This window comes from Myotis nattereri (assembly GCF_964212035.1).
Source record: "Myotis nattereri genome assembly, chromosome: 8".
In the NCBI taxonomy this organism is placed as follows: Eukaryota; Metazoa; Chordata; class Mammalia; order Chiroptera; family Vespertilionidae; genus Myotis; species Myotis nattereri.
Window position 1 is genome coordinate 63,437,730 of NC_138083.1, and position 14,317 is coordinate 63,452,046.

A 14,317-nucleotide genomic window follows, 5' to 3' on the forward strand; every position below is an offset into this window, starting at 1 on the left:
TTCCATGGTTAAATTAGCATAAAGTATGTTTGAATCTTCTTAATGATTTAAAACAAAGGATACCCAGTTTCTGCTCCAAAGGTACCAAAAAGCTTTTCATTGACCTCAGAGTCTCATGTAATCTAAAATTTAGAAAGGTATCATGGTTTCTCCGGAGTTCTGGAAATATTATAAAGACCCCTAAATCAATGCTCACTCTCAAAACAAGCTAATAAACTATATTATTAAATAAACAACATGTCTGGTCCAGTTATAGGTGCTTGCACTCTAGGTGAAGCAGTTAAAAACTAGGCATGTACTAGTGGCTAAGAGAGCTTTTACTTTAGACATACATCAAAGCCAGAAGGGAAAAAAGTAGAGAAAATGCTAATATAATCTTTGAATTCAGGAATCTCTTCATTATTTGTAATACTTAGTTGATTTTTTTTCCATATTATTCCAAGAAAGGTAAGTCTAGTATGTTTTTTTCTTTTAGTCTTGAGAATTAACAATGAACTTCAAATTAGAAATTTGGGTTCAAGTGTCAGTATGACATCGACTAGCTGCATTCCCCTGGAGGATTTTTCAGAGTCATATGTTCTTCCTCTGTGCCAAAAAGGTAACACTATTTGCCTTCTTTATCTCATTTGAGTCCAATGAAAGCGAATCAATGTTATCAGAAATAAAACTTGTTTAGAGACAGGAAGGAAAAGATAGGAATATATATCATGTAAATATATATGTTTTTTCATATACTCTTTATGTAATTAAATACATACTGTGTTAAAGTCATGTTCATTTACATTGCATATATTATACTAGAGACCTGGTGCACGGATTTGTGCACTGGTGGGGTCCCTTGGCCTGGCCTGCGCCCTCTCACAATCCGGGACCCTCAGGGGGTGTCGGACTGCTGGTTTCTGCCTGATCCCCATAGGCCAGGCTGAGGGACCCCACTGGTGCATGAATTCATGCCCTGGGCCTCTAGTTTGCATACAAGATCTTTGTTTAATCTCTTCCCGCCTTTCCCCCTTCCCCCCTTTCCTCTGAGATTCATCAAGTCTGTTCCATGTTTCCATGCCTGTACATTGAGCATCTGCCCCCTGGGGGTCAGTATGCATCATAGCTACTGGTCAAACAGTCGCTTAGGCTTTTATATATATTGATATTGTGATAAAAACATAAAATAATAACAAATAGAAAGACCATCTCCCCCTCCCCCCCTCACCTAGAAATAACCATTAGTAACATTTTGGTAAATTTAAAAAGTAGTAAAATAGCTACCACTATGGAGCAATTGCTTTATGCTAAGAGCTTGACACATATTACTTAATCCAACTGACCACTATATAGAGTTCGGCATTACTATTTAACCTCCTTTTGGTATAAAAAAAATTAGGCTTCAAATGGCAAACTAATTCCCCTAATGTCATAGAAATAGAGAGTATTCTAATGTAGGATATTCCAGGGAAAAATCCTCAAACCAATCTAAAAAGAAAAGGTCTGAAAAGGGCATGCCCTTTATTTTGACAAATGGCTCTAACCTTTTCTGAACAGAGAAACATGAAAGTAATCAGAGATGCCCTTACCTCCATAAATAAAACAAATATGGTTGTGTCAGAGGTTTTTGTAAAATGCAAATTCCTTTTCTTTGGGACAAGAATAAGAGAGTTTGATTAAGAACACTTCATCTAAACTAATGTATAATGACGGATGATTTTATCAGAGGAAAAATGTAGATTCTTTGTATACTTTTAATGTGTGCCTAACACGATCAAACAGCACAAGTGAGAACTAATTTCATTAGAAGGAAGGAAGGGGGTCAAGGTGGGTTTGGTGGAACAGGTTATTATAGCTCTTTCATGGAAACAAACTGCCCAGGGCATTTTATGGAAAGTGCCATTTGAGTGAGTTGAGGGGGAAAGTGTTCTTAAAGGAAAGCTAACGAGAGCTCCAGCAGTGGCTTCAGCTGATTCCTGCACCACAGCAGGGACATAGGAAGCCAGCGCAGAGCCTTATGCCTGTCCCACCTGTGGACTGCATTAAGCGCCCACTTTGCAAACAGTCCCTTTGAGGCAACAGTCTTAGCTCTGTGCATCTGGGTTCTAAAAGAGACATTTCATAGCCTGCATATATTGAGGGAGTAAATAAAGGCAGTTTGTGAAAGCAATCACTCCACCTGCTGTGAGAAAATTCAGCTATTGGATCCAGGATTGGGCTGAGATCCCAATTTAGAATGGAACCCTTCAGCGACAGAGGTACTAACCCAGTGGACGGCAAACTCATTAGTCAACAGAGCCAAATATCAACAGTACAACGATTGAAATTTCTTTTGAGAGCCAAATTTTTTAAACTTAAACTATATAGGTAGGTACATTGTTAGTAACTTAATTAGGGTACTCCTAAGCTGGCCTTTGCTAAAAATGTCCTCAATCTGATTGAGGTACGTTCGCTGAGGTCGACCCCTTCCAACTCTCCCATCCACACTCGTCTTGTATACTTGTTTCAGATAGACGAGTGTGGATGGGAGAGTTGGAAAGGGTCAACCTCAGTGAATGCACCTCAAAACAATGTACCTCCCCCGTGCTGTGTATCCCGTGGCCCGCCTGCCCCATGACCGACCAACACCCCCCACTTCTTCTAATGCCACTTCTTCAAAACAGACTCGCCCAGGCCGAAAACCAACTTCTGAGCATGGGCCATGAAGTTTCAATCACACTGTACGTGCTCGCCCGCAAGTGGTATTGTGTGGAAGAGCCACACTCAAGGGGCCAAAGATCCGCGTGTGGCTCACGAGCTGCGGTTTGCCGACCACTGTACTACGACTCTTGGCTTGCTGAGTTAACAAGGCAGTGCACTCATAATACTACCATTGCAGAAACAATAAGAGTGAGGAATCTATTGAAGAGCATGTATAATGAATGGGTCATAGTCTAATTGATACATTATTTGGGGACCATTTTATCAACAAAATTTCCTTCTTCATTGTTTAGACCAGTGCCTACCAAAGTACATTAATCTGAATGCTAGTCCTCAGAAATGCTGTTAATTAAAACAAAACAAAATGAAACAAAAGTTAAAAAATAGTCTTAGGTCCAAAAAATGTTAGAAAATCACAATGCATATTACTATAGTAAAGTACCTGAGAGGTTCTGTAGTAAAACCATACATTTGTGTTTGTTTAAGCCTCTGTTTCCCAAATTTATTTGATTAAAACCATTTCTTCAAAATTGTATGTAATATTTATTATATTCTGCTGAGCTAATGTTCATGGAACAGATTTTAAAAAATGTTGAGTTAGAGTCTGCTCATGGGTCTAGATATTTGGTCAAAGTGAATAGATAATATGGAAACTATACTAATGCGTAGCTAATCCCTATATGTTTGGCGTTTAATAGGCCTCTGATAATTTTAGAAGTCAATAACATCTCATTCAGCTCCTTCACCCAATCACCCAAATGGCTACCCATTCACTCAGTTCATGCTGGGAGCCATATGGGGTCTGTGCTTGGGAGAGGAGTTATGACTGAAGGGGTAGACTTGAGAGTTTTCTTCTCGCATATGTTGACTCATTCAATAGAGTAAATTAGTGTTCAGGGACAGTGTATGCCTTCCAGTGGTCGGCGAACTGTAGCTCACAAGCCACATGCAGCTCTTTGGCCCCTTGAGTGTGGCTCTTCCTAAGCCTTAGGAGTACCCTAATTAAGTTAATAACAATGTACCTACCTATATAGTTTAAGTGTAAAAAATTTGGCTCTCAAAAGAAATTTCAGTCGTACTGTGTTGATATTTGGCTCTGTTGACTAATGAGTTTGCTGACCACTGGCATAGGGTAATATATGTGTGAGGCTCTCTAAAGTAATTTTAAGTATACATTACAGGCATTGAACAATAAGTTAAATTTTATTTTTAGTAAATTCTGCATTTGGGACTAAGCTAACCAGGTTTTGCATAGAAGTCCTGATTTAATAAATTAATAATATCTATGTATACATTTCCCATACAATGTTATCCTAGATAGTGCTGTTTTCCAGGCATATGAAATTATTACATTTTTTCACATTTAAAAGGATGTACTAAACTGCTTAAAACATCATGTTCTCTTAAACAGGCAAACATTTCCTTTCCAATTTGTTATCGTCATTGATCTTATTTATTCAGAATGATTATACCTCTTGAAAGGGAGGTGAGGCCCTAACCGGTTTGGCTCAGTGGATAGAGCATCAGTCTGTGGACTCAAGGGTCCCAGGTTTGATTCTGGTCAAGGGCATGTACCTTGGTTGCGGGCACATCCCCAGTAGTGGGTGTGCAGGAGGCAGTTGATCGATGTTTCTCTCTCATCGATGTTTCTAACTCTCTATCCCTCTCCCTTCCTCTCTGTAAAAAAAAAAAATCAATAAAATATATATTTTAAAAAAAAAGAAATAAAGGGAGGTGAGAAAGCTGGAAATTGGGAATAACCTACATATCCATCAAGAGGAGAATAAATAGATTAAATTAGGATAGATCCATTAGATAAAATAAATACTATAAATCAACAAATTTGTATAAATTGTGTGACCTATGTTATCTTACAAACTTAACATTGAGAAAAATAAAGGAAGGTAAAAAGTAGTAAACATTCAGAATGTTAATCACTTAAGGATTCAGGCATAAAGAACTACATGCACACAACTATTTCTGGGCAAGGGTGAGGGATACAGTCAACTGTATTTGTAATGCTGAAGTTCTTACACTGGTTGAAAGTTGATTGACAGATACAAAAGTATATCTTTCATACTTCATATTTTTCATAGAATAGTCATACTACTTTCCTGTGTAGAGCATATTTGAAGAACTTTATGTCAATTACCTAGCCTGAGAAATATGATAAACAATTGATGCCATAATAGTCATGCTTATATTTGGCCTGATTGACTCATTAATTTAATTAAATTACAATTTTTCTGTCCAACTCCAGTGAAGAAGTAAGACAGGTATGTGCATTCATGAGCAAGTTATTTTCCTAAGTTTGTCCCTCACAGACAAAATGACTTTGAAGGGTCTTCCCAAGTCTAAAATTTTATTATGACTAGGAAAATCCACAACCAGAAGGCAGTGAGACTGAGATAGGATCAGGAAAGAAGAAAAATGTCACAGTTTCAGGAAATGCTGACAATGAGCATCAAGGTACAAACACGACCAAGATCGTTTAAGAAGTTCAAAAAGAATACTCCCATTTGTGCCACTCTTTGGGGGAAACGAGTCCTTTGTTTCAGAATTGGTAGGAAGGTCAACTTCAATGGATTTCCAATACAATGATTAAAATATCAAATGAGCATTATTGAATGAGTACAAACTATTAGAATGGTTGTATCTAGTCCTCTGGTGGCCTCTGAAGCTCATGCACTGAGAGTGGGTCTACGTTTGCTTTTGTTTTTCTTAAGCAGAGGCCAGGTTCGCTGATTCAGCTTTACCAGTCACTCAGATTTAATAAATCACTTTAAGGGCAGACAAATCAAGTGAATGTATATCTAATAGTAAAAACAATGAAAGAGATAGGTCTCTGATTTCAACTGCTTCCCGCATGTGTCTTAACAATAGCCACAGCGGCTATGGCTATTTTTTATTTAATACTAGAGGCTCGGTACACAAAATTCTGCATGGGGTGGGGGGGTGGGGGGAAGTCCCTCAGCCTGGCCTGTACCTTCTCCAATCCAGAACCCCTCAGGGGATGTCTGACTTCCTCTCGCAATCCAGGACCACTGACTCCTAATCGCTCGCCTGCCTGCCTTATCGCCCCTAACCACCTCTGCCTGCCAGCCTGCCTGATCGCCCCTAACTGCTCCCCTGTCGGCCTGATCACCCCTAACTGCCTCTACCTCACCCTGCACCTGGGACCCGGGCTTCCCTCTCTCTGGCCGGCCGCAGGCACCCAGAACCCAGGCCAGCTTCGCCCAGGCCAGCAGCAGCCGCAGGGGACCATGGATGGGTGGTTTTGCCTGGGCTGCAGCCGCAGGCGCCCAGGACCATGGGGCAGGCAGCTTGTCCCTCCCCCGGGCCATAGCCTGGCTTGTCCCCATTCCTCTCTCACGAGCTCATTTGTGCCTGGCTGGTCCCCATTCCTCTCTCACGAGCTCATTTGTGCCTGGCTGGTCCCCATTCCTCTCTCACAAGCTCATTTGTGCCTGGCTGGTCCCCATTCCTCTCTCCCCAGTGTTGAGTGTCTGAGCCATTACAGCGTGATGGCCTGAGGGTGTGATGACCATTTGCATATCGATTCTTTATTATATAGGATTTGACTTCATACAGCAAGTCACGATAGCAGGACTAATATATTTTATTTGAATAGAGAAAGATTTAGATTAGAAACTCTGGAGAGTAATGTAACATTTATTGAGAATCACATTCAATACTGGGATCAAGGGAATCCAGTTGATGCATTAGAGAATCCAAATAATTAGCTCATTTCTGTGAATTTCTACCACTAAAATGGCAATTAAATGCCAATTTCTAGTTACCTAAAGGTGTGAGTTGGTGCTGAATTTTCAGGATATTTTTTACATTAGTGGTTGGATTTGTGTGAATACTTTAAAATCAAAACACTGCTTGTCTATTTTAATCATTTATCTCATTGTGAGAAGCTGTTGTAACACACACACACTTTATTTTCATATCAGTGTGTTTCTCCTGGCTTTTCACTTTGTTATTTATGAGGTAGAGGGCCAATTAAGAAAGTCCTAAAGTCCTTGCTTTGATGGAGGGCATTCACAGGGGTGAAGAGAAGAGAAAGTGAAGAAAGGGGTAAGGGGACTGTCACATATTCGTCCTGTGCACTTGGCTGTTCAGGAACACTTCAACTGGCTGGGTCCAGCTCTGTGTTCAGTGACGGTATATGACTAGCTTGAAATCAACCACACTGGGAGTATTTATGTCATGGGAGTTGGCCAATGCTGCAAATTGGGTACTTGCCCCCTAGATAGCTGGTTGTTCAACATTCACCAGCACACCAGTATTGCTGTCAAAACACTAAAACAAACAAACAACAGAATCAAACTAAAGCCAAAACAGTAACAATAAAACTCACTCCTTTGGCCATATGACTCTGCAGCAATACTCTTAAAAACAGCCTAAAACCACTAACTTCAAATCCAAAGTCCCCTATCTGGTGTTCAAGTTTCAGGTGTTCAGTTTTACTTCTTGTTCCTTCAAATGTGTACCCCTTCTTCTAGACCCCTTGCCATCCTAGGGCAGTGACATATTCATTCCACTTTCTGGGTCTTTGCCGATGCAGTTTCTACCACTGTGACTTTTCACCCTCCTTTTCTGCATGTGGCCCAATCAAAAATAACATGTGTGCTCTTTCAAACTTGTCAATAGTAACAATTGTCTAAAAGGTTATACAGTCTATCTGGTCATCTCGCCTCTTGTCAAATTCTTCATGCATCTGATGCCTGGCTTCAGTGGCTCAGTTGGTTGAGTGTTTTCTCGTGCACCAATAGGTTGTCAGTTCCATTGCTGGTCAGGGCACATACCTGAGTTGTGGGTTTGATCCCCTGTGGGGCATGTACAGAAGGCAACCAAATGATGTTTCTCTTTCTCTCTCTCTCTCTTTCCCTTCATCTCTCTAAGCATGTCTTCAGGTGAGGATTAAAAAAAAGTGAAATCCTTAAAAAAAAGTTCTCCAGGCATCTGAGAACTCATCATGTGCTTCATATTTGTTGATTTTGTGACAACAAGGATATCACCAAGGAAAGCCCCAGTGAAAGCCTCTTAGAAATACTTTCTGATTGTTGTCAGAAATAATGATAAACCTACAGTGACACAAGGACTCACTCCATTTCCCTCTATTCCAAACATGCCCTGCCTCTTGCATTCGTCTTCTTCTTATTTTCTCTGCATTTGCAAAGGCTCTTCCATCCTTCCTCACAACACAGATTCCAATAGCTCATTGTTTGGAGTCTCCAAATCATTTAGTCATAACAAAAGAGAAAACTCCACCATAACATTCATAAAAACAGAGCTGCACCACCCAGAGCACATCCCAAGTGCTCTGCCTTCCAAGTTCAGGACAAAACATGGGTCTCACTGTCCAGCTGGTCAACTACCAGGCTCTATTGGAGATGGGGTTACAAGGACCACATGAAAACAAGAAGAAATCACCATTCTTAAATCACACTGGCAATAAATACAACATGTCGTAACAGGTCCCTCCTGTTTTGATTACTGCATTGAAATACTTGGAAAAATGGATTAAATTAATTTTTTTCAGAAAACCATAAGATATGCAATGGGTGCAACAGAGTAATACGTTTATCTTCTTCATAAACATTGGATCAGAAATAAACAAGAAGCTGTGTGTATGTGTGTCACTACTGGACGACAGTGCAGAATAAAGAAAACAGCATGAACTTTGAACTTGAAGACCTCAAATTAAACCCTATTTCTCCTAATTTAATTCAACAAATATGGATGAGTATGTATTAGGTCATAGGCATATTCCCAGGTTCTAGGCAGGCAGTGCTGAGTAAGGCTATGCCTGTCCCTAACAAGGTGTTTGTATAAGAGGACAGACTGATATGAGGCAAATAAATTCCTGCAGACAGGTAAAGGCAACATTACATTTGTTGTGGGAACCTCTGTCCAAAAAAAAAAAGGTACTACTGCCTGGCTGGCAAGGCTCAGTGGTGGAGCATTGACCTGTAAAACCAGGAGGTCATGGTTTGATTCCTGGTCAGGGCACATGCCCAAGTTGTGGGCTCCATCCCCAATGTGGGGTGTGCAGGAGGCAGCCAATTGATGAGTCTCTCTCATCAATGATGTTTCTATCTCTCTCTCTCCCTCTCTGAAATCAATAAAAATATATATTTTTTAAAAGGGGAACTATTAACTCTATTTAATAGTACCTCAAGGAGGCAACAGGGCAGTTCCCTCAATTGGCCAAGTTGGAGATGTGTTTTGAAGGGTGTGGCAAACAGCATCCATTGCACAGAGGATTGTAAGTAAACTAGAGGCCCAGTGCATGAATTTGATCACAGGTGGTGTCTGGCCGGCCCGGCCCCAATTGGTGGATCAGGGCCCGGCCTATCAGGAAGAGGAGACGGCGGGTGGTTGGCCGGCTGGCCCTGCCCCCTATTGGGGTGGGGGAGCAATCAGGGCCAGGGGGAGGGGCCACAGGAGATTGGCCGGCTGGCCTCACCTCTCAACCAGGCCAGTTCACTGGCCGCAGTGAGTGTCATAGTGACCGGTTATTCTGGTCGCTGGCTTCATATCTATATATATCTATATATATATCTATATAGATATATATAGATATATATATAGATATAGATATAGATATAGATAGATAAATAGATAGATAGATTGGCTTTGTTGTGACAAAAAAGAGAATAAATGAGAGGAGGTAGGATTGAAAGGTACTAGAATCCAGGCAGGGAGGGCTTTGAATGTCATTTGGACATTCAAATGTCAATGCCAAGGCATTTGGAGAAGTATTGGTCAATATCTATAGGCCACTTGCTTTTATGTGAACATATGGCAAGTTATGTAACTTCTCAGTTTTCTAAATTATATAAAAAGAAAACATTACGTCCCTTATAAAGGGGTGGCAATAAACTGAGATGTTTACGGCGCTCTACCATCTGTGTAGGCTAATGGTGGGTGAGTGGCAGAAATAGGACTTGGGAGTGCACCGGGCAGTGGGCTGGAAAGGAAAAGGAACCAGTGTTTGTTCCTATTCAAGTATGAGGATTTTGAGACTGCATGAAAATAAGACATCAAGTCCAAGGAACCCATGTTCCTTTAGTGAGGCATGGTGTTCGGAACTGGGACCTCAGAGGTCTCATTATTTCTGGAATATCATTACTTCTGAGCCCTCTTACCTAACAGAGGTAGGAAAATATGAGCATTTATTTTAACACACTCAAACGGTACATTTTTAAAACTTTCTGTATCTTTCTGTGCACACTTTTTTTTAAAACCATGAGTTTATTCTGATGTGTTCCATTTCCATTTAACACGTCTTTGCCTTTCATGTGTATCAATCACTGCTCAGATGGTAAGAAATATGGCATTCGTGTCTTCATTATATTTAGTTACATGTACAATCAATATTTTGTGTAATATAACTAATTTCCAAACTACTCCAGCTACCTTATCCACTGCCATTTCTGTAACCCACTTCCTTATACTGGGAACATCCCACCAGTGTCTGCATATGACCCCTCCCCAGCATGCCGCTTAGTCAGCAGTTGGAGGTGGCACTTCAACCCCGAACTTGTGCACTTTGTGGACACCAATGTCTAGATGCTTGATGGGAAATGGAAGAAAACAAAAATGAAGAAGCAAGGAGAGATGGGAAGGACCTTCTGATTCTTGATAAGAGATTTACCATAAAAAGAGGCTTCAGGAAGGAGAGAAAATACACCCCAGGAAGGAGAGATGAGAACACACTTCAGGAAACCCTTTGTACTCAGATACTTCTGTCACACACAGTGTTCTAGGCTCCAAATTCAACTTGGCATTCCTCCCAAGCACTCTCCGTTTCCCCCCAATCGGTGACTTGTCATTTGAATAAAGTACCACGGAGTGAATGATTATGGCATACAGTAGCAAAATCATCTGAACCAAAACTGTTTAATATAAGTCATACTGGTTTGATGAAATTAGACTGAGAAATCTATTTTTGTTTGTTTTGATAACAAATTATTTTCAAGCCTTAGGCCAAAGATTTCACTGCTCTGAACCTTAAAATCTGACAATAATTGGAAAAATTAATCATGAGCCTTTACACCAAGTTTCTGAAGACAGAAGTTAAAGATATACAGAACAATAACCAGCAGTATAGAGGAAGGTTGGAGGTCCTGGGTTGTGCTGTATCAACATAGTTAAAGTGGGGCTCTTCCCAGAGCCCTAACTTTGCAAGGGCTCTGATTCAGAAATGTCCAAAGAGACACCTGTGCATGCCTTGGAAGGAGCAAGTGCTGCAAGACCCTTGTTCCTGAAGGTCTTTTCACAGGAGGATGCAGTGATGGGCTGAGGAAGAGGTGGGAGTTCTACCTACCCTGGTTCTCCTCCACTCCATGCCCAGCCTTCCTCCTGAGAGCTGGTCCCTGGGCCACAGCCCACCAGGCCCAGCACCAGGTGCTTGACCACAGGCCCACAGACTGGTGCCCCACAGAGAGAGGTCAGAGCTTCCCCAGGGCCTCTCCACCAACCACCAGTCAGGATCTCACTTCAACTCCTGGGCGTGCCTGACTTCTTAGAGAGGCTGGTTCATCTCCCTCTCTCCTCTCGGACCTCCACTTTGCCAGCACCACCTTCAACTGAGTCAAGTCTAGTTCCAGAGGACTATTCTCTATCTCACAACAGAGCGACTCTGCTCCCCCACAGAACACCCTGGCTGACACACTCTGATGGTGACTCTCTAATTGGCTTGCAAAGCTCTCATGAATTATTGCAAAATGGGAGGCAAGTAACATCTACTGTGCCTGAAATATAGCCCGTACTCTGAGGGATGGCAATTTACTCCAGGTTATTGGAAGACACAGTTTTGGGGTCTCCATTTGCCTGATCAGAAGTGTGAGGATAATGAATCTAACCCACACACATTTCTGAGGCACAACAGCTCTCATTTGTCAGTGTGACAGTCATAAACAATAGCACTCGTCATCTTATAGGGAATGACAATGAGCAGCTAACACAGGGATAAACTTCTAATCTGCTTTCAAGCTTATTGTCCATGATGTTGAACATTGCCCTGCAGCTCAGTGATTTCCCAACTGCAGGTCATGACTAATTAGTTGATTATAAAATAAATTTAGTGGCCACCCACCAGCATTTTCTTTTTCACGAAACATAGCAGAATAAAATGGAACAAAAATGTAGCAGTCCATTGCATGCAGTAAGAACAGATAATGTTTTTTTGAAACTGTATATATTTAAATTGTACTGAATCATGACATAAAGTGGACTAGTGTGATCCCAGTAAAAAAAAAAGCTTGAAAATCATTCTCTAGCATAACCCTGTTCTATTAAAAAGGTAGGGCAGTTGTGTTGTGCACAGATAAGGATAATAAAAATCTTTTCTCCAAATCTCTCAGAGCCAAATGTATTTCAAAATTCGTACTTTTCCAGATTTCAGAAAGGCACTTCTTAGTATAGGATGTAATATTGGCCACAGGTACTAGGACAATGGCCCCATCCTAGCGCATACACCCGGAACAATTCACACTAACTGCAATGGCCTCCCTTCCGCTGCAGGTGCGTTCAGGTCAGGTAAACCCAAGAAATAAAAAATGTAATTTGTAAAGCACAAATTTATAGTGTGATGGTCTACACTGCAAATAGAATTGCCAAAGAATATCTCTAAATATACTTTCCATGCAGTTAAAATGTGATTTAGTTTTCAAAAGTTTGTTCAGTAAGCGTTTCGAGTAATGCCAGATTATTAACTGGCAGGCAGACTGAAAATGGTATACTCAACACATGGACACAGAAAACAGTGTGGAGAAGGCCAGGGCTGCATGGAGGGGGTTGAAAGAGGGAGAAATGGGGAACAACTGTACTACTATCAACAATAAATAAAAATAATAAATAAATAAGGTCCAAAAGAAAAAAAGAGAGACTCCTAGAGTAAGAGAAACAAAAATAATATACACAAAACCTGTATGTAAATGCTCATAGCAGCTTTATTCATAATCACTAAAAACTGAAAACAACCCAAACATCTACACCTAGTCAATGGATAATTGTGGTGATCTGTGCCATGGAATACTATTGGCAATAGAAGGGAATAAGTAAAGATACTTTCATTCTATGGATGAACCTAGAAAACGTCACGCTAAGTGAAAAAAACCAGATGCAAAAGGCCATATACTTGATGAGTCCATTCACATGACACCCTGGAAAAGATAAACTGTAGAAACAAAAATCAGATCAGTGGTTGTCTGAAGCTGGGGGAGTGGGGAGGGACAGAGGCTTTCTGGGACAATGAAGATATATATCTTGAATGTGGTGGTGGTTACATGACTACACATGTTTGTCAAACTCAGAGAACTACACACTTAAAAAGGGAGAATTCCACTGCCTGTAAATTATGCCTGAATAAAGCTGATGAAAGAGTGATTGAGAGAGAGACTGAGGGAGTGCTGAAATAATCCAATCAGAAATGACAAAGGCAATCTTGACCCTTGACTGATGGAGCAGAACTAGGGGAAAACTAAAATCTGAGACAATGCAAATGACGAAACAATAGAAGCACTTGATACAAATCAAGCTGCATCTGTACATATGCAACTGTTGGAAATTACACCAAAATATACTAAATGGTAGACATTATTCTGAGACATATCAACATTCAAAAAGAAAGATGGTCCCAGAGGTCCTTGAGCATCTCACTGTGAGATTTTCACAGAAGCTGCCTCCTTGGCTTCTCCCAGGGGATTTCCCTCTTAGAGAAATTTATGGCAAGGATAAAATTAACAAGGCTGGATGCAGAGGAAATGATTTCTTTTGGGAATCCCTTTGCTTGGAAATTCTGGGAATTTATGTTTTAATAGTTCAAGACCTATTACAAAATCACTGATTTATGGGATTATGGCTATGTTATTGAGGGACTTGCTTCTAAACAAAGATTCGTTATTTTTATAAATAAACAAATAAAGCACACACTCCTAGAGAGAGCTGTGGCCTTGGAGGTTTGCATGTCTACAGATTTGAACAGTGTGTCTCTCGTATTCTCAGGATAGGAGCCTTCTGCTCTAGCCAGGCCAGAGTTCTCAGGGATGCTCATGGAGGTCATGCCCACCCCTGTCCTTGCTCCTGTCACTGTCCCTCACAAACCCTCCCCTCCCTCTGTGCAAATATTAAACCCCTTCGATTCACCAAGATGAAACCAGCTTTCCACATTAGATCTCTCCCTTCCTGCCCAAACCTATGGTCTCGGGTTCCTTGAGAACTAACACAAATGCTGTTTGTATTTTTTAAATTTTGTTTTATTGCTTAAAGTATTACAAAGAGTATTACATATGTCTCCTTTTTTTTTCTCCTCTTGACCTTCCCCTGGCTTCCCCTACTCCCCAGTGCCTTGTGTCCATTGGTTATGCTTATATTGACATTGAGCTTTTGGGTGTCTATTTGACAACAGGTGACCAATTCAGAATGAGAACATTTCTTATGCCTCTTTCCCATCCTCTTTATGCCTACCTCAGTGCTGTGTGTGAGGTATTTACTTAGTAAATACCTCTTTATTGAATGGTACAACAAATTATCATTTTTTTTATAGTTGAAAATTTGGTGGGACTGAATGTTTAATAATAGCTGTGTATGCTGTAATGAAGTGCTCATTTTTTTCATGCAA

The 14,317-nt window shown here is 40.7% G+C and overlaps 1 protein-coding gene across 1 annotated transcript in view; it reads right to left on the reverse strand.

Annotated features, from left to right (window-relative positions):
- Positions 1-14,317, reverse strand: part of PIEZO2 (piezo type mechanosensitive ion channel component 2) — a 336,118-nt gene that overhangs the window by 140,276 nt on the left and 181,525 nt on the right. The window lies entirely within an intron of this gene.